The sequence below is a fragment of the Trematomus bernacchii genome, unplaced genomic scaffold, assembly GCF_902827165.1.
Source record: "Trematomus bernacchii unplaced genomic scaffold, fTreBer1.1, whole genome shotgun sequence".
In the NCBI taxonomy this organism is placed as follows: Eukaryota; Metazoa; Chordata; class Actinopteri; order Perciformes; family Nototheniidae; genus Trematomus; species Trematomus bernacchii.
The window spans coordinates 17,263,324-17,285,030 of NW_022987720.1; the positions used below are offsets into that span (position 1 = coordinate 17,263,324).

The 21,707-nt window shown below is 40.5% G+C and overlaps 1 protein-coding gene across 1 annotated transcript in view; it reads left to right on the plus strand.

The window, feature by feature from the left end:
- Positions 1 to 4,667: 4,667 nt before the first annotated feature.
- The window catches only part of adgrl1a (adhesion G protein-coupled receptor L1a), a 96,885-nt gene continuing 79,845 nt past the window's right edge, over positions 4,668 to 21,707 (plus strand). The window contains exon 1 of the mRNA XM_034143916.1: positions 4,668 to 5,089. The gene's annotated coding sequence lies outside the window, so the exon portion shown is untranslated. The remainder of the gene's footprint in view (positions 5,090 to 21,707) is intronic.

Consider the following 21,707-nt stretch of genomic DNA (forward strand, 5'->3'; position numbering starts at 1 on the left):
ATCAACAATGACGGAAATGTTCACAGTCATGGTCGAGTCTGAATGAATTGATTCAGAACGTCCCTGCACACCAGCACACAACCACTACAAAGCTACACAGTCGCAGGCCACTATCTTAGACTTCATTCAATGTTTTCCCATCTTCTGCATTTTAACCACTGCATTTATCAATACTTATCTAGATGATCTTATTAAGGCGGAAGTAGGAAAGCAATTATGATGTAGTCTCAATTTTTTTTGAAAAAAGCAGGACTTTGATTCAGTATATCCTCTCCAAGACAATCTGTTTTTTTATTCATGTTTCTGGGTTGCATCCATTTATTTGAGAGCCTCTTCAGACAATACAACCATTCTGAATACTAAAATGAGGAGCAATTTAATGTCATCCTTAACTTTGACTTTGAATCACTTTATATCGTATTATGTGGCCTGCAAAGGGACAACTGAAGTCTGGAAAGGTAGATGATACTAATATCTAAGGAACTTTGCACAGTGACAATCCATATATTTGGAAATGCCTTCATGTACATTTTGTTTTCCCTAGGCCAAGTAACAGTTGACCTATAGTGTATTTGTATACATGTGTAGAGGTTTCCCAAAAAGATATTCATTGTTAAAACTACCATATATGCAAATATTTAGCCTGCATTACTCGAAAATATTACTTGAACAAGTTAGATGCCGCCTATCACAGCGCACTGAGACTTGTCACAAATTGTAAAGCACTTACACATCACTGTACCCTGTATGCCAAGGCAGGTTTGCCATCACTTACTGTACGGAGGCTCAGTCATTGGTACACGTTCATTTATAAAGCTTTGTTGGGTAAACTCCCGTATTATATCTGCTCTCTGATAACACAGAGAATTGCAAGCAGCTATTGTCTGAGATCGCATGATGTAGTATTGTTACATGTGCCAAGAGCAAGGACTGTCTTAGGTAAGACAGCTTTTATGTGCGCAGCTCCACTTGCTTGGAACAATCTTCAGCAAGAATTGAAACTGAGCAATCTCATTCCTCTGCATGTTTTTAAAGCTAGGCTAAATGAAATGCTCGTTGATACTATGGGCACTTGTAAATGTCGATAACTATGTAAATGTAACCTGTAAATATAATGTATGATGTCCTTTATTGTTTTATGTTTCATGTGGAACCTATTTGCTGCAGGTCTCCCTTGAAAAAGAGATCTATGATCTCAATGAGACCAATCTGGTTAAATAAAGGTTTGAAATGTCATTAATGTCATTTTATCCAGGTTTGATAAACCACATTCAAAGCTATATTTAGATTTTTCTTTGACCATTTGACTTTCTATGATTATATTATTTTGGAGTTGAATGATCAAGCAGTGCAGCGTGCAGCATTTGTAACAAGGGACCACTGTTTCTGTTGAGCTGGTCAATCAGCACTTAATTATGTGCATTCACTATTGTTGTTGCTAAGAGACCGGGGTGAACAACTGCTTAGACTGTGCAAAGAATGCCCTGATGCTGTAAATCTGTCCACATTTGGTTCTCAGTGGTCCTTTCTGGACAGCAGCGTTGATGATGTTTGCATACAGTCTTGCCCAAAGCACTGTGACTTTGCATTAATAACATCTGATCTTGAAAATGAAATCCTGATAGAGTGTATGACTGCAAGAGAGCACAAACTACATTATGCTGTTTATTGCCACAATGAGTCAGGCGATCCATGAAGGTCAATTGACTGAATTGGAGAACAGCATAACAGAGTGGGGACTGTGTGACAGAAGGCTAACATGTAAGGGCGTGTAGAGCCCAATATTAGCTATCATAATGGAAACTGACAAAGGCATTTACAGCGTGGAGAGAAAAGTTGCAACATGCACTACGGACTGGTGCAATCATTGCAAAGAATATGTAGGTTAGAGGATCTCATCTGGTAGTGTAGCCGACGCACATAGACCAAACACTGCTATAAATCCACAATATCTAGTACTCCTGGCAAGGAATGAGATTTCTTTATGTAGCAGCATATATATACCTGCAGCTTTTAACATTTACAGCAACTGTTACACTATGTTTTCATATAGTATTTAAGTCAGGCTACTAAAGGAGCTAGTGAAAATGTATAGTGATGAAGGCTTAAGGAAGAAAACTTTTAAATATGATCATAACTCTATATTTCTTCCTCCTGTTGCAACACATTCCTCTGTGCTGCGATGTTTATCTTTTAGGTAGGATAAGTAAGGGATAAAGTGCAGCGAGGCGTTCATTAAACGGCTACCTTCTAAATTAAACAATGACTCACAATATTGATTACAAATTATTTTATTGATTTAAAAATGATCGATTACTTCCGCTATAATAGTCTGTTCCACGGCGTACCAACATTTGGAACTGCGGCGACAGCAATGCAACTTAAAGTGATTCACTGATCAAGTTTCTCTGTAAAGGTCCTCTTCACATTTTCTTATCCATTAATCATTACTTTAAACATCGCCAGAGCCCACCGTGTTCCCGTTAGTGTTTACTTCCTGTTTATCTTCTTCTGCTGATTTCTCTAACTTCCTGTGCTCTGTCTTTTAACCTCGTTCCTGGGGACATTTTATCATGAGAATAAACCAACATGACGTTTTGTGCTCTCTACATTTATACCAAATCATATTCAAAAAGTAGTCTTATGTTTGTTGTCCACAGCTGATGTTAATTTTCCTGGAATTCTTTCTGCGGATTGATATGCTCATAGTCCCTTGATCATCCTTAGCAACGGTCTCTTCTTTTTTTAGCAGCGGTCTAAAAACAAAAATGTTCAACCTCTGGATTGTCCCAATTGACCAATCAGAATCTAGTATTCAACTAAGCGGTATAATAAAATGTGATACAATATATGGAATAAATTATGCAGTGGACATAAAGGATATGCAGTTTGTAGAATGGGTATATTTTATATTATTATGTGGTTGTACATGGCTGATGTACCTACTATGTATCACACATATAGCCTTTGATGTATCACTTAAATGGCAAGAGAAATAAGGCAAGGTCGCTAATTACAAACAAACACTGTACGTAAGTGATTTATTGATTTGTCAATTACTTTGTGCAGTATAATAGTACCGACCTCCTGCACTGCCACTGTTTCTTAACACACAGTAGAATAAGACTATGGCGTCTGGCCAGTTTTCTATTTATACCTCCAGGAGAAAAACTATGAGAAACCTGACTGCTTAGTGTGGTAGTTCAGCAGGCCTAGGAACAACATGTACTTTCAAGAGTTTTAACATGGCTCAAAACTGTTGCTGAGTGTCATCCCCTCTCACTCACTTCTTCCCCATAGAGTATTTTGTATGTGCTGTAGTCATTTTGACAGTTCCAGTAACAGGTTTTTATATTGTTCTTAACTTTGTGTTAGTCAGATTATTTACATTTGCATTCTCACCTGTGAGCATCCTGACGAGCTCCTGAACTGTTATGACATTCCTTCAGCCCGGTCATCTTGGTTCTTCAGCATCTTGTCTGTCAGTGGAAGTACCGGAAAAGTATAATCTTTAGAAAACCCCAACTGTGCACAGGGGCAACACACAATCTTAAAAGGATTGTATTCCCTCTCAGAATCATTCTTTTGACACGGTGTCTGTAGTGCTGTAAAACGAAGGAAAACAAATCTGGAAAGCCCATTGAGATGCTTTTAAATTCAACATGGTGCACTTAAGTGGATAATTCACAAGTCTCATAATAGAGATGAATTTTTTGTTGTTGTACAGGTGCATGTAAGATTAACGCAAAAATGTTATGACAGCTTTGTTTATCAAATAACTGAGCGTAGATGGATCCATATGAAAAGGGTACAGTCTTTTCTAGCAAATATTCATCACTCACCTAAAATATTCTCTGAAATACAATGTACAAAACTGAGGTCTCTGTCTTATGAAATTGTGTCTACTTTTTCTCCCATTGAAAAACATCTTAAAGCAATGCAGTGGATGCAAATGTAATATAAGTGAAGGCTATTTGATTGCAAAAACATATAAGAAACCATAGAACATTTAATTTGATAGGCACTTTATATATTTACTTTATGTATTTCTGTAGAATTACCCCAATGAATTAGGTGCAGGGAAACCACAAATGACCCTCACCCAACTTGGGAAATCACATGCGTTTGGAAACCTAAAAAAGGAGAAAGAACTTAGTGTTATAGAGAGGAAGCAATGTAGTGGGCGGGCTGAAGTGGCACATTTTCCCGCTTTACGTCTGGGTTGGTTATAAAAACTGTCTTGAAACTGTCTCTCGGCCACCAAACTGTCTGTGAAAGGCAATGATGAATGCGCTAGGTTGCAATAGGCCTGATGCAGAACTGCAGCGTTTGAAAAATACGGTGTAAATGGTCCTGATGAGAGTGTGCGCTGCTTGCCGACGAAGAGGGAAACTATAGACTAGTGATCCGCTCGGTGCGTCAGGACGCACAACATAACCGCTGATGGCCTGTGTAGACTATCCGACTTTGAACGGGTGATTTCCAACCGTTTAGCTTTTTTGAGACTACAGCAGCACATAAAGGTGAAGAATAGACGACAGTTTGAAAAAGGAAGCGTCCTGCGAGCAGATTCATAGCAGACCTCCAAGAGTCTGATTTATATTACGCAGACGTTTTGCGACGGTGGCACATTTGCTCACATGCTTACCGAAGGACGGACAACACGATAACAACTTCATTTGTGTTATTATTCCACCGCAGTTTGACATTTCCTTGACCACGTAACACCGTAGAAACTCCCATGTTATTACTGTTGTTAAGCAGGACAATGGTGTCGTCGCTTTTATTTATTTTAATGCCCACACAGGCGCATTTTCGCGAGAATCTGCTCTGTCCATGAGGATTTCCCCCTACTGCCTTTATCATATTTGAAGTCGGGAGGATTTTTCCCCTCTCTCGTTTTTCGTCGGTTTGTCTTTAAGATAGCAGGCTATTAATTTTTAATTCTTATGCATCCGCACGAAGACGGGACCTGAGAGGAGAAAACGAGTGATAACCAGAGGGGAAGAGAAGGGGAAGGAGTGAGGAGGGAAGCGAGAATGAATGAGACACACTGAGGCATCAAGAAAAGGAGATTGGAGGAATCAAGGTAGGAACGAAGCACCGTTTTATATGTTCTTAATACCAGAGCGACAATAATACCATGTAATGTGCACCACGCAGGCTTCCAGCATCAAGCTGCATGAGGTGTTCAGGCATGTAAGCCGATGTATTTATTAATATTTTATGCTTTGACAGATACGGAGTTCGTGTTTACGGTGCGTCAACAGCAGTCGCCTCATATTAAACATGCGTGCTTGATACCCTAAATTAGTTGGATTTAAGAGTAGGGCTCTAGTTTATGGGCCTGTGCATTTCACTGTCGCGTGAACAGTAAATCGTTCGTTTTTTTTGTCCCATAAAAGCAGAGCAGTGGAAGAAATGTTCGGTTTAGTAAATGATGTGAGAAGGTGACACTGAAAAAAAACAGCCGTATGTTGAGGTTGTTAAATAGCCAATAATAAGTGATTCATTTAATTGTTCACCAGAAAAAAAGGAATACAAAAAAAGAGATGTGCTGGGATGTGGACTACACATTTTTACAACAACCCTCTCCATGGTTATCCTTTTTTTCTATCCGAGCACAAGTTCCTTAGAGTAGAGATATAGAGAAAGAAATAGGTACTTAATTGATTATTCGATAAATAAAAGCATCAGAACGAAATGAACAGCCTTAAAGTGAACTATGCTGTGTAGTTCCCTATTTCCCTATTTGCAGCATTATTCCTGTAACTTACAAAATTATTACCTGTAGGCCATGTTCTCTAAAAGTGTCTGTGGAGCCCCAGGAGGAATTCAGGATAGTTTGAGTGTGTCCCCAACAAAATGAGACATGGTTTAATTCCCCTCAACTTTTAATAATTTGAAATCCCAATTAAAGAATGTGTAGAATTGGCCACCATGATGTCTTAAATAATAAATGTATCACCTCGCAACAGCAAAAAGGCACAGCAAGAAAAATCCTCTCGTATCAATAACCAAATTTAATCAAATGTGAGTCATATTTAGGGGTCATATGATCAAAACTGAGGCCCCCTTATATTAATACTATTCTGAAATAATTCCCAATTTAATAATAAAACATCTAATAAAAGGCATCACATTGTATGATGGATTTTTCCCCCTCATTTTTTCTTTGTATGTTATTATGATCAAATTAAACCTTAGGAGGCAGACAAGAAAGACCCTAAAAAAACAGTTATTTTCTGCTGGTAAGCCTTTTCCTCATTTCACCGGGGCGCATTGTGTTTGTCCTGCCAATTCTTAGGGAAAAATTGGCATGTCTACTATTCTGAAGGGGCTGAATGAAATTCAAATTCTTCAGGTGGTAAAACAGCAATATTGCAACTGTCTGATTGCGTTATCTGGGCATTCAAGAAGCCGGACTTGGAATTGGTTTACTGCCAAACACTCTCCCCGGGAAGACAGAAGGATTTATTTCCCCCTTGTCTGTGTGTCACATCACCATCAGAAAAATTATTCTCAGCTTTCAATGGGTCAATAATAGTCATACATTAGCATGGCATTAATGATAGTCAGACTTTTAATAAGTCACTAATCATAATTAGTCTCTTTTTACTTTATAGTTTTGGGAGGCTCTGCGATACTGTGGTCAGGATTTGACGAGCATATTATTTAGTTGAATGCACTAGTTGTGAAGGAAATACTGTCAATAGAAACCTGAATTATTTGTATTTGTCAACTGCATTTAGTTAAAAAATATATGAGTTTTTGTACAAATGCACAGACTCATGCTTTCATATACATTTGTATGCAACACACACCAGCACATGCGTACACACACAATAGTAGAGTGAGTACTCTTATGTTTTCTCTGCACTTTTTCTCTTCTTCATGCAATATGTATGTCACCCTATAGCTCTTTGACAAGGCTGACTTAATGAATATGTTAATAGCAAATAAGCAGAAACATACTGCTCTGCTATGAATTTCAAAAAATGACCTATGTTGTTTCACTCCCTCAAGACAGTTACATGTATTGCACATATGCTGGTTCAAAGAATAATGTGAGAATAAAATAACCGGATTAAAAAAAAATGCTGAGGGCTTAAGGTGTTACGATAACATTTGACAATGTCTCAGTTTTCCCCTGCATGGTTATTAATAACAGCAAGGGACACATATTGAATACTACATGTCAATAAAGGATTGTTGATTTTGACACCGCATGGAAATGTGTCCTTAACCTGTGAAGGACACGGACATCTTTGTATTTTCATGCATGGTCTGAAATGGAAATGAGCGTGTTTTTCAGCAATAGCACATTATTGTACAGATGCAATTGGCTTCAGGCTTGAAAAATAACATAATTCAAAAGGGAGAAAATAACTGATTATCTAGACCGCTCTGAGAATTCACCAAACCCACAATTTAAGTTTATTTTAAATTTTTGAGAATAAAATAGTCTTCAATTTAATATTTTCTGCCCCAGCTCCAGAGACAATCAAAATGGTGTCCTTTATTGTTACCTTATCTGTTTCGATATGTTACAAAAATAAGAGTATATGCAAAACCACTGTCTAACCCTAACCCTACAAAATGAAGAGATTGTCCAATGATCTACTAATTTCAGTCAACTCAATTGTACGTATTTCTAAAATTCTGTTGCCCAACCAGGCAAAACGTACATTTAGGGGAAAACATGCTGCTGTTGAATTTTAGTACACAATAAAAAAAGGGATGATGAATGAATATAAACCTGCTTACATTTAGCTAAACTTAACAGCACATAATACGTTTCCATTAGACTTTTTCTCTCATTGTGTTTCCCTTTTGTTCGTCCTGTGAGTAAACTTGAACGCGTAAACACCGTTTTGGCAGTTATCCTGTGTCTGTTTGAGAGTCAAGTAGATAAAACATTAAAAAAAAATGTGATGCAAAGGTAAAGTTGTCACACACCCATATATATTTATCATATCAAGATGGTTGCTGATGTAGTAACACACATTCTTAACACAGTCGTACACTATTACCTGCTGTACACACATGCTGCCACTGTTTGCCTGTTCAACCTCCAGGAGGGGATCATGGGAGAATCTTAAGTGACAATACAGAACAGGCTACCTCGATGCTGGCACGGCAGTATATTCTGATGATAAACTTAATCTCATCATTGCCTTTTGATGATAAAAAGCTCCCAGATATGATATCTGATTAGGACTAAAGTACAAGCCTTCCAAGCTTCTTTGCCGATTCCCGGCTTCTCGTGGTACAATTTATTTTGAATAATCACGTTCATAATCCATATTTGCAATAATAATCCATTCAAAACAACCATCTGCAACATTGAATTGTATCTGGAACGTATTTTTCTTTTCAAAATGTCATTTTGACATTTCACTCAAAATCATGTTGATAACTGGACGACTGGCTGCGACCTTTACCACAATAACTTTGGTACTGCATTTGTCCCGCCATCATTTCATATTTGCTGACATTTGAAACAAAATGGATACACTTTGGTTGATACTTTTATCAGAATGGGTTCTAGATTAAAATGTTCTAATATCGTTTCATTTGAGTGGGTGATCCGTGTGCAGAGTGGAGGGATCCGTGTGCAGAGTGGAGGGATCTGTGTGCAGAATGGGTGATCTGTGTACAGAGTGGAGGGATCCAGGGATAGATGTGGCGTGTGTTTCTAATATTTTCTAGTAGCTTTCCCTCTCTGCTTCCCTTCGTATGCAGCACTGTTTACCTGGCAGCTGCAGCTACTGTATGTGGTTGTCACAAGATGACAAGGCTTGTCCTTACAGGAAAGCCATTATGATTATAATGACAGTTATTGTTGATCAGTGTTTTACCACTGCCGACAAAACACAGTGGAAATGGCTTTCTGTTGTTGCACTAGTTATTGCAATCAAAAATTCCCTATTATATTTTCTAAGACTTTTTGTAATGTGTTTTCCACTTAAATGCTAGATTACATTTTGGGAGCATGAACAGCCATTAATACATTGGAAAGAGACAGATAATTGATGACAACAGAGAGAAAGAAAATAGAAAAAGGGTGAAGAGTACAGAGTGTATAGCAGTAGGGGAGAGCGATTGGTACGAAGCAGAAATTGTCTTTGCTGTGGCGCCGAGTTTTTATAATGTTGGGCAGTGTTCGTCCATTTTGCAGCATTCTGTAACTACATGTCACTGTGATCTCTGCTAAATCTGAAGAAAGACTGAAGGTGAGAGCTTTGAGAAGCCAATCTTATAGGAACCCTACCACACTCTAATTCAATTCAGTTGCTGCCAGCCTTGAGCACGTGTAGGCGCCTGCATGGCGAAAATGAGCACAAGCAACTAGAGCACATGAACAGAAAAAATCGATGAGGACTCTTTTTCATAAATGGAGTGGGTGTTAAATTAGCTGGATGGGCCCATGTAGCAACACATTGGATTGAGTGCCTGGTGTATTTGGGTTGTGTCTATCGACTGAAAGACGACTTGGTGCTCAGCAGTGAAAAGACTCAGTGATGCTCAATCAATGTGACCAATCAGCCTCACCAGCAATTCATTCGGTTTTACACAGATTTGTCAGGGGGAAGGGGACTCTGAATTGGTGTTTAAAAAGTTTGTCACTGCAGTTTTTTTATCTGTTAATTAAGGTCGGCTTTGCCCTTTTGATCCTGCCAGATTTGTATATTCATGTTGTTAAAAGCAACTTTAAATACAAGTTATCAGCTCACTACGTGTTTCCGATTTCATTTCTTAACATATTTTTAATGAGTGTTCAAGGCCTTGTGTCACGATACTATTTTGAAGGCGCTTGGTAATAGTGATCACAAATCAATATCATTTTGCCCTGCTTGTTGTCTGGCATTTTGGGGAATCAGAGATGGGAGGGACTTGATCTTTCTGCACCTGTAGCAGTATGAATACTGATGGTATATGCCATTAGAGATACAGGAAACACAAAAACATGTTCATAAGTTCTAGTAAAGAAGAACAACTCTATTTCTGCAGGATTATGGCATCTCTTGACACAAATGTTTTGCTACATTTACACACAAGGTTACTGAGGATTGGAAGGGAGTGAGTTAGAAAGGAAGCCTCACACACAAAGAGAACACTGCTGAGAAGGTCCATCAGGCCATCTTCGTTAAATCCTTGTCCTCAGGTAATTGGAGTAGCTTTCCAGATCCAATCTGTCCATCTGAAAAAGGAGAAGCACACAGATGAAAGGAAACAGGGATCAATTGACCTAATAGCTTGTCCAATCAATCCTTATGTTTTTCTGATAGCTTGACGCAGGGTGCAGACCAGAGTGGCGGATGAACCCCTCTAATTGGCTCGGCCAAAGCGGGCAGAGTGGGAGTCTGAGTAGTAATGGCAGGAGTAGTCGTCGCCCCTCCTCACACCTGGCACTCTCACTCTTCCAGCGTCAATACTGACACCTTTGTCCTCATTACCTTCAGCTTAGTGCCATGTACAGGCCTTTCATCTGCTGCTCCTGGACTCCCATGTTCCTTCATTACACCTCAGTTTACACGATCCATTTCTCGCTTTTTGTCACTGATCCCTCACACTCAATGACTAATATCGGAGTTACTCAACATCGTCTAGGCTATCAACACATTCAGTCATGCAGCAGAATCAGGAAAGACGTGTACATAAACAGCGACTCCGTCTCTGTGTGTTTGTGTGTAGGTGTGTGTCTGGCTGTCTGGCCCCTACAAGCAGTGATGATCACCTGAGACTCACCTGAGTCTTCCACAGAGGACAGCTCTGGTGGGTTCGTATTTGTGTCAGCTGTACTCCCCTTGGAGTATCTGGTGTTTCACTGTAGTGAGCATGTTTGTGTTTGTGCGTCTCAGTGTTTGTGCGCATGTGTTTCCGTGCTGTGAAAGAGGCAACACCAAGAAACAACACTGGCACCAAAGAAAACTGTTTGTTTGCCCGTCTGCCAATATGGGTGTTGGATGGTGGCAGGTAGCAAAAAAAAAGAGACGGGAGGGGAGGTAAGGGAGGTAAGGGAGATGAAGCTCCTACACAGAGGTGTCAAAGGGCACGTATATTCATAAACAGCTGCAAAAACACCTAGAGCATAATGCATGCAGTAAGCAGATGCCAGATGAGACAGAAAGGGGGGAGGTGCACCGTGATGGAAAAAGTCCATAAACACCTAGAGCAAGGAACTTCAGCGGCGAGAGAGAGAGGGAGAGAGGGAGAGAGAGGGAGAGGAGCGTATCCAGAGTGGATTAATTAAGGATTATAATTATGTTGGGACTTTGCATGTCTCACCTGAGACTGCCCTGTGCCACTCCTCTCCAATCCTCATGCCCTCTGCTCCTCTGCACATATGGACACAAACCACAGGAAAATACAACCCACACTTGTGGTATCATAGGTTCACCTCTCTGACACTGTGCAGAAAAAGAGAGAAACAGTGCATTAACCTTTTTTGCTGCTATTTTTAATCAATCCACTACAACACTGATTTTAGTCTTTGTGATCACGCTGTAAATGTGCCAAATTAATCGGTGTGCTGCAAAAGTGCTGAGTATAAAAATATGTTTATTTTTTTAGGTTCGTGACCATACAAACAATTGTTAAAATCCCCAAACATTTAAGGAAATCAGGTTAGTGGCTTATAAACAAACTGGTGTTAAAGAGCAATTACACACATTTCTTTTCAAACTTAAATTTTCAGCCAACAGGGGGCAGTTGAACAACCTTAATGTACAGCATTGACATATTATCAACTTGTAAAGTTGTTATGGTGAACCGGCATATTTACCCATTTATAAACACGATAGCATTTATCTGGAGACATGTTTCTGGCTTCGTGACTCATAAGCCTAATATGCAAACCTCTTTTAGCTCTGTTCTTGATTTCCTGTTTAAATGATCCATTATGTGCATTAGCTAGCTATTACCTTGTTTTCTCTGTCATTCAGAGCAGGTAGCGTGCAGTGGGTATGTCGAGATATTTTCACATGCAGCTGCAAATATTGCCATCAGAATTCTGGACAAAGACTTCTTTTTTGGTGCGCTGCTCATCGTTATCAATCGGATTAGCAACTCTTTGAGTTGAGAGGCAGTGGCTAGAACTGTATTATTTATACAACAGACAGTTTACAAGCAGATTTTAAGATAATAAAAACTAGAGATGTCCCGATCCGATCACGTGATCGGGGATCGGAGCCGATCACGTGATTTTCAAAAGATCGGAATCGGGAGAAAAAAATCGGGGATCGGAATTTTTTATTTATTTTTTTATTTTTAATAATTTTTTTTTAATAATTTTATTTAATGTTACAAAACAAAAATGACCATGTTCACATCTTAAAGTCATCCTGAGGCCTTAGTTTTGGTTTAAAATTACACAACATCATGTATGTGTTGCTTCTTTTGGGCTTGTTTTCATAGACCTGGTTGCTTATTTCTCTCAAATCTGGCAACAGAGTGGGCGCAGTGTCTAATAGTAGCAGTAAGCTAACAAGAGGCTACGTTCAGCTGGTGACTCGGGAGTCGGGACAGAGAAAATGTCAGGAGTTTGGAAGTATTATAAAATTGAAAGCGAAGGCAGTGTAACAGCCAGATGCAATGTTTGCAAGGCGGAGGTTCCGCGTGGTGGAAAGAACAGAGCTACGTTCAACACGACCAATCTAATACAAACACCAACAACAACACGACGAGTACACAGCGGCCACTCAGGTAACGGCACTGAAACAACCAACACTTTCAGAGACTTTTAAAAGGAAAGAGAAACTGCCCCAGAACAGTGAAAAGGCCAAAAAAATAACAGCCAAGATAGCTGAATTCATCGCGTTGGATGACCAGCCGTTATCTGTTACCTTTTTTTTCTCTTAATGCATTGCATAAAGATCGGATCGGGAAAAATCGGTATCGGCAGATTGTCAAAATCAAATGATCGGAATCGGATCGGGAGCAAAAAAAGGTGATCGGGACATCCCTAATAAAAACCTTATCTTTAGAAGATAGCCGAAGGGTTTCGAGATTGCATTCCAGCCAATAGGTTCTGCCTCTGTTGCTCTCCACACGGACTATTTACCTGCATTGAACCAAAGCCAGCTCAAACATGATTGTCCGATACTACTAAGACTAAAAACAAAAAACGCACCACTATATATGACTCTTATCCACTTTACGTTGTAGAATCAATGGCAGGGCACCCATCATTGTTGTGTTATCCCTAAATGTTTTACTACAAAAAACCAGGTTACATAAATATTTTAGTCAGTATGCTCTAGAATATTACTATCAGGCACATTCTCTATGACCTGTATTACCTGCATATACTAGTGAAAAACAAGATGGAAGAATGATTTCTCTGTCGTCAAATTGTCAGGACATCTTGGACCTCCCTTGGAGATCAGACTACTAAATATGAGATAAATAGAGCATGTGATTCAAGCCAGACCACAGCCTGACTCCGACCCTGCTGTAGAGACGGGCAGTGCTAGCAAGCTCTGGGGACAGAGGCAGCAGAGGGAATACGGTGTCAGATTTTCTCCGTAAAAACAGGATTGAGAATGTAATATTCCAATCCATTGAGGGGATGAAGCTGTGTTTTTTTCAACAACTAGCATCCAGGTGTACATTTAACAGTATCACTGAGAAGTAAGATGCTGCTAAAAATGACCATGCATGCTCAGCAAATCTTCACTGGCCTTTTTGAAGTTTGTTTTTTGTTTGGTTCTAAATAAAACCTGTGCAATGCAGCATTTTTGCCATCACAATTTGAAGCACGGCAAAAAAGGGATAATGTTTTATCAAAACATAATCTAAATGATAGGCAACATAAAAAGGCTACACGGATGGTGATGTCTGTCAGGATATGAATGCGCTTATAATCCAATACCGATTACTATCACACCACTTGCTCTCATCTTTTAGTGCTATTAGAGTATGAACATAAACCACACATCATATGTCATCTGACCACACAATACACTTTCCAGACCACAGCTTAACCTCTGGTCATCTGACAGCCCCAGGACAACACACACACACACACACACACCACACACACACACACACACACACACACACACACACACACACACACACACACACACACACACACACACACACACACACACACACACACACACACACACACACACACACACAGAAAGGAAAAGGATTTAATTGAGTCTTTGATCATTATAGAATTACCATGTGCCTTCTTGGCACCCTGGTTATTGTTTCATGGATTAATCATTTTCATTCCACAAATTGTGGAATCCACATAGCAAATCAGTGCTGCCTGCATGACATAGATATATGCAGTTGTAGCAAGGGAATTTTAATGTGTTCTTGGCCTCCAATTGGCTCAAGCTGTCCATGCGACTTGATTTATTTGAAAGATTGGTTTTATTGATTTACTGAATTAATGTGAGCCAGTTTAATCAGTGTGCTATGGAACTATGCAGAATTTGACATCTCTGTGAACTCAGATGAATTGAGCGCACAGTATTGATCTGGTTACCCCCAGTATTTATTTAGCTATTTGTCTTAGAGCTGATTAATTCAGTGTGTACGAAATGATGTAGGTACGTGTTTATGAGGCTGTGTGAGCGTTTGTCTCCCTATCTCTTTGTGTATTCTCGCAACTAGTAATTGCATATGGTATGGACTGCAGATTTTAGCCTTGTATTGAAATAGCAACATTTCAATTTCTACCTTTTCTTTTCTGCACATGCGAAATCATGCTGCCACTGAACGTTATAAAATTACAGATGACAAGCAGGCTCAGTACATGCCCGTTCAGCATTAATGCACATGCGAACATGCACGCATACATAAACACACGGCACATAAACGTACAGTATGGGTATATGTATGTCCAATAACTGCGCTTTGATGTGTGCAGTGTGTGAGGTATCGTTGTGTAACAGCAGTGTGCTCTATAATTGCAGGCTGTATAATGTAGGTCTGCAGCAGCGTCCAGCACCGGTGTGATGATTGAGCAGTATCTGTCAAATAGGGCCAGAGGAGAGAGAGTAGTTCTCCAATTAAAGCTAAGGATAGATATGGATGCTTTCTGACAGCTGTCTTATCTGATTCAGCTGTATGTGGAAGAAGAACATTTGTTTGAAGATGTTTGTTTAGGCTCATTATGGATAAAAGCAGAAGCATCACTCAGATCTTTTCCCCCCTTTTCCAAATTACTGCTGAGATTTTACACAGTAGAACATCTCAGTATTAATTCTGGCTGCACATATTCATAAAGACCTTTTGCTGTCCTACCTGTAATACTACAATAGTATTTAAGTACAAAGGGGTACAAATAAATGCCTGGAATTAGGAGATTGTCACAAAAGAAACTGATGACTTTCTGAAGCCTTTAAGTCTAGAGAAGCATCTTTATAGTGTATCTATTTTAAAACAAGTGTTATACAACCTGATAGATCCAACAATGCAGTGTTATGTTGTTACTGAAGGGTAAAGTCAGCCATGTTATAATATACTGTACTGCAGAAATGTTGACTCCTATGCTATGTGTTTATTTAATCATATAACATGCAGTGTTTCCCCTACCATTGTCTTGGAGGGGCGATGTGCCAACGGAGCCCCGCGCCCCCCCCTGAAATTCAAGGTGTTTAAAAAAAAAAAAAAAAATTATAATTTTTTTTTTTTTTTTGTAATCTATATCTACTGTCACTTTTCACATTGAACATGTGATCTTTTATTAAATAAACTAAATGCTTTCATTTGAAGTTGTGAGTTTAGTGTTTTTGACCCTAAGAAACACTGATGCATTAATCAATAACAATAATCCAAAGCTCCTCTCTCTGCTCCAGAAGATTTAATATATCCCAATGCCACCCCACCCCCCCCCACCCCACGCTCAGGCAGCACCCCCCCAAAGCAGTAAACCTAGGAGCTCAGGCCATGATCAACATGCAAGTTCAAATAAATGCAATACTCTGTTCTACCGGCATTTCTGCTGTGCATTATATTACAGTGTACATCATATAGTTAACGACTTAAGATACTAAAGTGATTATCCTTGGATTTATAAGAAACTTAGATACCGAGGTCTACCCATTTTGTAAGAAATATATTTAAGTTAAACGGATTATGTTTTGTATTGGCGGTGTAGCATTGCAAGAAATATACTCTTGTGGATGCCTGAAATTCTATATATGTAATTAAAGATACACAAGGAAACATTAACCTTCAGAACTGTGCAGCATTTTTACATAATTTATTTGATTATAAATGAATTATAACTACTTCAAAGGTGACATGCATGCCAATAACTTCATTATTACCACATTAAGGCAATACTCAAATAATTGCAGCAGTCATGTTAACGTGTTAACATGATTATCTCAGTAGAATTGAATGCAGATAACTCAATTGTTTGACTCCAAAATCAACCTTTTGCACTACTCTGGCATACATCTGTATTCGGAGTTTTATTCCGTGCAAAGCAGTGTTTTTGTACAAACACCGACATGGCTAGCGGTGTAAAACAAAGGCAGACAAAGGGGAATGTTGGGCTACAGCGGAGCGTCTTTTATGTTACAACCAACTCTGCAAGTGACAGAGCCTGTGTTACAGGGCTCTGTGAATTCATCATCACAATAAAACATAGACACACATTCCCTCCGGTTTTTGTTGTTGTTAAAAAAATGTTTTGCTCGACTACTTTGCATCAAACAAACCATGTAAACACTGGCTACCCAGCAAATCGAGTGTATGCAAATCATAATCGTACAATTGCCTTGAGGTGGTAAACAGGTTATAGTGTCTATTTAAACAAACAGTTCCACACAAATCTACTGAATATCTGCAAGACTTCATATCATAAAGCCCTCTCACCATAAACTCTTGTTTTTTGGTTTAATATGATCTACATTAACATATTTTCTGTGCTCTGTTCTGTCTGTAACTGTTTATTCTGCCCTCACAGATTGTCAACTAGTCTAAATTATGAAGTGACTTCAGCCCACATAAATACCTGTTTGCTTACCTACCATTTGCCATTTACAGACTAAATGTCTATGTGCTCACTAGTTCTCCCAATATGTGCCTGTTTACACTTTTTTGCCCCTGTACATGTTTCTGTGTGGACTCCCCTTCCTCTGTGAGTGTACTAACGTTTGCCCTACACTCACCTTCTTTCCTGCTCGCGTGCCCCCCTCACTCACCCTCTGATGCTAGCAGATATGGATGGAAATACAAATGACCTCTGATGAACCGAGATATTGAGCTGTTTTAAAGCTGGAGGCTTTAGACAATATCCCTTCCTTGCTCTGACGTGCTGCAGAAGGATGGGGCTTGTGTTTCTCACTACATGGGGATTTATGACCCCCGTCCCCAGCAGCTATCTCCCCCTCTACTTGCACTTCTCCCACTGGCTGGAATTAGCATGCGAGGAAAACAAACAAATTACAAGGAAACAAACACGCCAGTTAATAAGCATGTGGTGACATAAAGAGAACGTTTTCAGCTGGATGCAGACTGAGAGAGGGGGAGGGGAGGAAGGGCAGCATATAATCTTCTCTCCCTCACCTCTGTCTTCTGTTTTTGCATTTCCCCCTCATTTTTCCTCCTGCGACTCTGTCCCCTCCACCCTCTGGAACTCGCCGGTGGGGCTTTCCGACAGAGATCATCTCTGAGCATGGGCAGTATGAGACAGATGGGCGGATGATGGATCTGACGTGATAGACAGCAGGGTGATGGATGGCTGGCTGGCTGATAGGGGATTAATGCAGTGCTGAGGCCGCTGCAGCACAGTGGATGGCTTAGTGATAGATAGATAAAACTGACGAGCAGATAAACAAGAGACTGCTAATCCACGCCCCCTTGATGGACAGAAAATCAAAGTGAGGGAAAAGAACCACCAAATGAGAGGTGGACCTTTTTATATTTCCATCATAGGGTGTAGAGCTTTAATGGAAGGACGCAAGGTGAGAGGAGGTAGGGGCCTAAGGAGAGTTAATGAGGAGCATCGGGTTGTAGGACTGTCCTAGCATGGGTCAGTGATAGCACATGTCTGTCAAGCCAGGCTCGATGCTGGATATATTGGACGAGGGCGGGAGTTTTGGTGATATGGCGTAGAGGGCGACTGCGATAGCTGGTGATGTGCCATTTTAAGTGACGGGGAACAGTCTGACTGCAAAGGAGAGATTGGGCATTGCGGTAAATTGGTCGTAGTGGGAGGTGATGGGATGATTGGACAGCAGAGAGTGTGCTGGTTGGGGATTGAAGATAGAAGTGCTTGTTATGTCTGTTTTTTTAATGCACTTCCCGCAGTGCAACAGCTTAACCTTTCATGTAATGTAAGTAAATAAAGGGTTTTGAGTCTCTATTTTTATGCAATTCTGCAAACTGCCGGGTTGGAAAGGCCTGTCATGATGAGAAAAAAAAAAGTCTGGCGAGTTGAGGACAGGCCCAGGGAGAGCTCCTCTGAAATAGGGAGCAAGCGGCCTATTCCTGCATTATTATCGAACGCTAAGCTTTGTCTCTGTTCACCGTTTCAGGGGACCCCAGGGGTTCTGGCATCGATCCGGTGTGCTCAGAATGCACTTCGGTGTCACCTATTTAAACACAGTGAGCCGCTAGCCAACAGAGACAAGCCTTTATTTATCAAGCCTCTGATTTTGGCTGCACGGATGACAACCTGATTAGCACTTAAAGGAGCTCTTAAATCTTTTATTGGAATGGGTAGAGGCTATCTATACAGAGAGGGAGACAGGAGTCCCAGCTTGGGAGAGTTATGGAGGATGAACAGTGGGGCGAGGTGAGGGACTGTATCATCCAGGGGGTTAATGAAGAAGAGGGACAGATTGGATGTGCATTGTGTTATGGATATAGTGCGAGAGAAAGACAGTGAGAGAAAAAGTGCGTGACCGGGAACAATGGGTGAGAAGAAGAAGGATGGAGTGGGCGATAGCAAGAGCGAGCATGTGACTGAGAAGTGGTGGCAGAGATCGGGGGACCAGATGAGGGCACAAGTGGCTGTGACAATGAATGAATGTCGAATGAGTGGGTGAGAATATTGTGATCAAGTGACAGCCTGAGCAAATGAACAAATTGCTGAACAAACAAGCGAGTGATAGCTGTGTGTTTGTGTATGTTTCTGGAGATTGCGGGGGCGTTGGTGCGGGTCTGCGCGTGCGGGCAAGTGAATGAGTGAGGCTTGATGGAAGAGACTAAGTGAGCGAGTAATGGGGGTTAGTGATGGGTGTGTTGACAGAAAGTGTCAGCTTTAACCACACTGACCCGCGTTTACAGGCTGCATGCACAAGTGGCTAAATTTGAGTGCCAGCTTGGACGTGAACTGACTGTAAAATTGGATGTGAATTTCGAGTTGGATGTGAAATGAATGCAAATTTGTAAAGTAGGTGGATGGTGTTTGCGCATCTATCTATGTGTCAGTCTCCCGTCAGTTCTACATCATTTCAGATGAGCCCTGGACATGAGCAGCTTTCAGTGTCTTGGCTCATAAATATAGCTTTAGTTGAATGCCTCATTTCATATCCTGTGTAATATAGCGAGTGGGATAGCGCTGTATTTTTTTTTTCTTCCAGGGAGCATCCTCCATGAGGCCTTTTGTCTCCATTGCGCTACCAAAATAAAGGTTTGCATATTTAGTTCCGATTGAATTATATTAAAGAATCCCAAATTCCCTGGCACGCTGTACACAGGAACCATTTTGTTTCGTGTAACAGATGAGCATATTTACTCTCGAAGGGAGAGGAACGCTAAGTGATACCAGTGCTCGATTAGAGAGAGGCTGTTACTAGAGAGCGGCAACATCATTTATTCTTGTTCTCTTTCTCTTGGGATGCCAATGGCGATTCACTTTCAACGCCAAATAATGTGTATACGTTTGTTTATGTGTGTGACACTGGCGGCATGTTGATTTACATTTGGGACGAGGCTATTGTCTGTGTTGAAGCCTGTGCTACACTCAAATTCTTCCCCCCCGCTCACCCCATCTCTGTCAGTAATGGCAGCACCTAGACAATACTGCCTGTTTAATGTCAAGAGAATTAGCATAACATAAATGGAGACGGATTGTTTACCGTTCCCTCTTCTATCCCAGCCTTTCACTTTTTCTGCTCGCCTGTCTCTCTCACCTTCTTGTCCGGCAGGGCCTTGTCTCATGCCTTGTCCACCACCCTTGGCTGCAGCATGCTTGTCTGACCCTGTCCTAGTCTCCTTCAGGGCCTGTCTCTTGGTGATCAAGCTCCATTATTTATGCTGTATATCGTGTTTCACCATCAATTCCTGCAATGGAACAATTGAGACAGATTCCCTTGACTGTCACAATAGCAGTGAGACTCGGCAGAGGTTGGAAATAGGATTAGTCTTAAATGGAATTTATATTTTACCTTTTTGTGTGTGTGTGTGTGTGTGTGTGTGTGTGTGTGTGTGTGTGTGTGTGTGTGTGTGTGTGTGTGTGTGTGTGTGTGTGTGTGTGTGTGTGTGTGTGTGTGTGTGTGTGTGTGTGTGTGTGTGTGTGTGTGTGTGTGTGTGTGTGTGTGTGTGTGTGTGTGTGTGTGTGTGTGTGTGTGTGTGTGTGTGATTACTCAAGTGTGCTGCACAATGGCCAGACAGTAATGCGATGCACATGCGCAAAAGTTTATAGTTTTTTTTTATAGCACCGTAATGCATCTGTGCTTTAGTTTGGCTCATCTTTCTCTGAGAAAGTCTTACATTGACAACATACAGTTACGATTACAAGATGTCAACGCTTCAGTCCATAATATAGCAGGAGATGGAGAGTCCTTTGAAAAAAATGTTTCTTTTGATTGATGGCAAACTAGTACACAGCCTTCCGTGACAAACAAGAAACTTTGCTCAAATGTTTGTGACAAATAAGTGTGAAATAAAAAAAAAAAATCAATTACAAGACTCCAGCCTCAGCAGATGGCACTTCTTTGATGTGAAATGTATAAGTGATTGAATGAGTAAATAGATAAATGAATAAGTGCTATCGAAGTGTGAATCAATGTTTATGGATTGGCATAAAAAGACCTGCTGTGCTGCAGATGAAATGAATGTAGTGGTGGCTGTGTGTGTCAGTGTGTGTTTGTCAGTAAGATGCGCTGGGAGCTTGGCTGTATAGGTGTGTATTATGTGTTTGTCATTGGGAGTTAAGACATGAACAGTGTGCAACATTTCTGTTTCCTGAATGGCAATGGTAGCTGCTGTTTCTGATTAATTCTGTTTGGATTTTTTCTGACTTCCCTGCTCTCTTTTTCCTCACTTTGAACACAAACATGATCAATACTTGAATTAAAGTCTAAGTAATAGTCAAAACATGTCGCACTGGCCTTGCTGCCCCGCCCACACCCAACAGCCTCCACCACAGCTGGGAGAGAAGAGAAGTCAAGGGAGGAGTGCAGAGACAGAAAAAGCTACATAGCATGTGGAGGAAAAATAAATAAGTGTTCATTCATAATGAACACATTATAGGGCTACTGTATATATACATATTGGAATACATTCAGCCTTAGGAACCTTTTTGTTGCATGGTTATTTTTGAAACGAATTATTAGTTGAGAGGTAATTACGTCTTGCTGCATTGGTGATAATTATTGTCAAGGAAGGCAGCGGTGTGTTGAATGACGTGCATGTTCAAGTGTTGCAGAAGTATGGAATGCTGGGCATAAAGAGCAGCAAATACAGAATGGCTCGACAGGCTACAGGTGTGGGTGTCGTCTCAG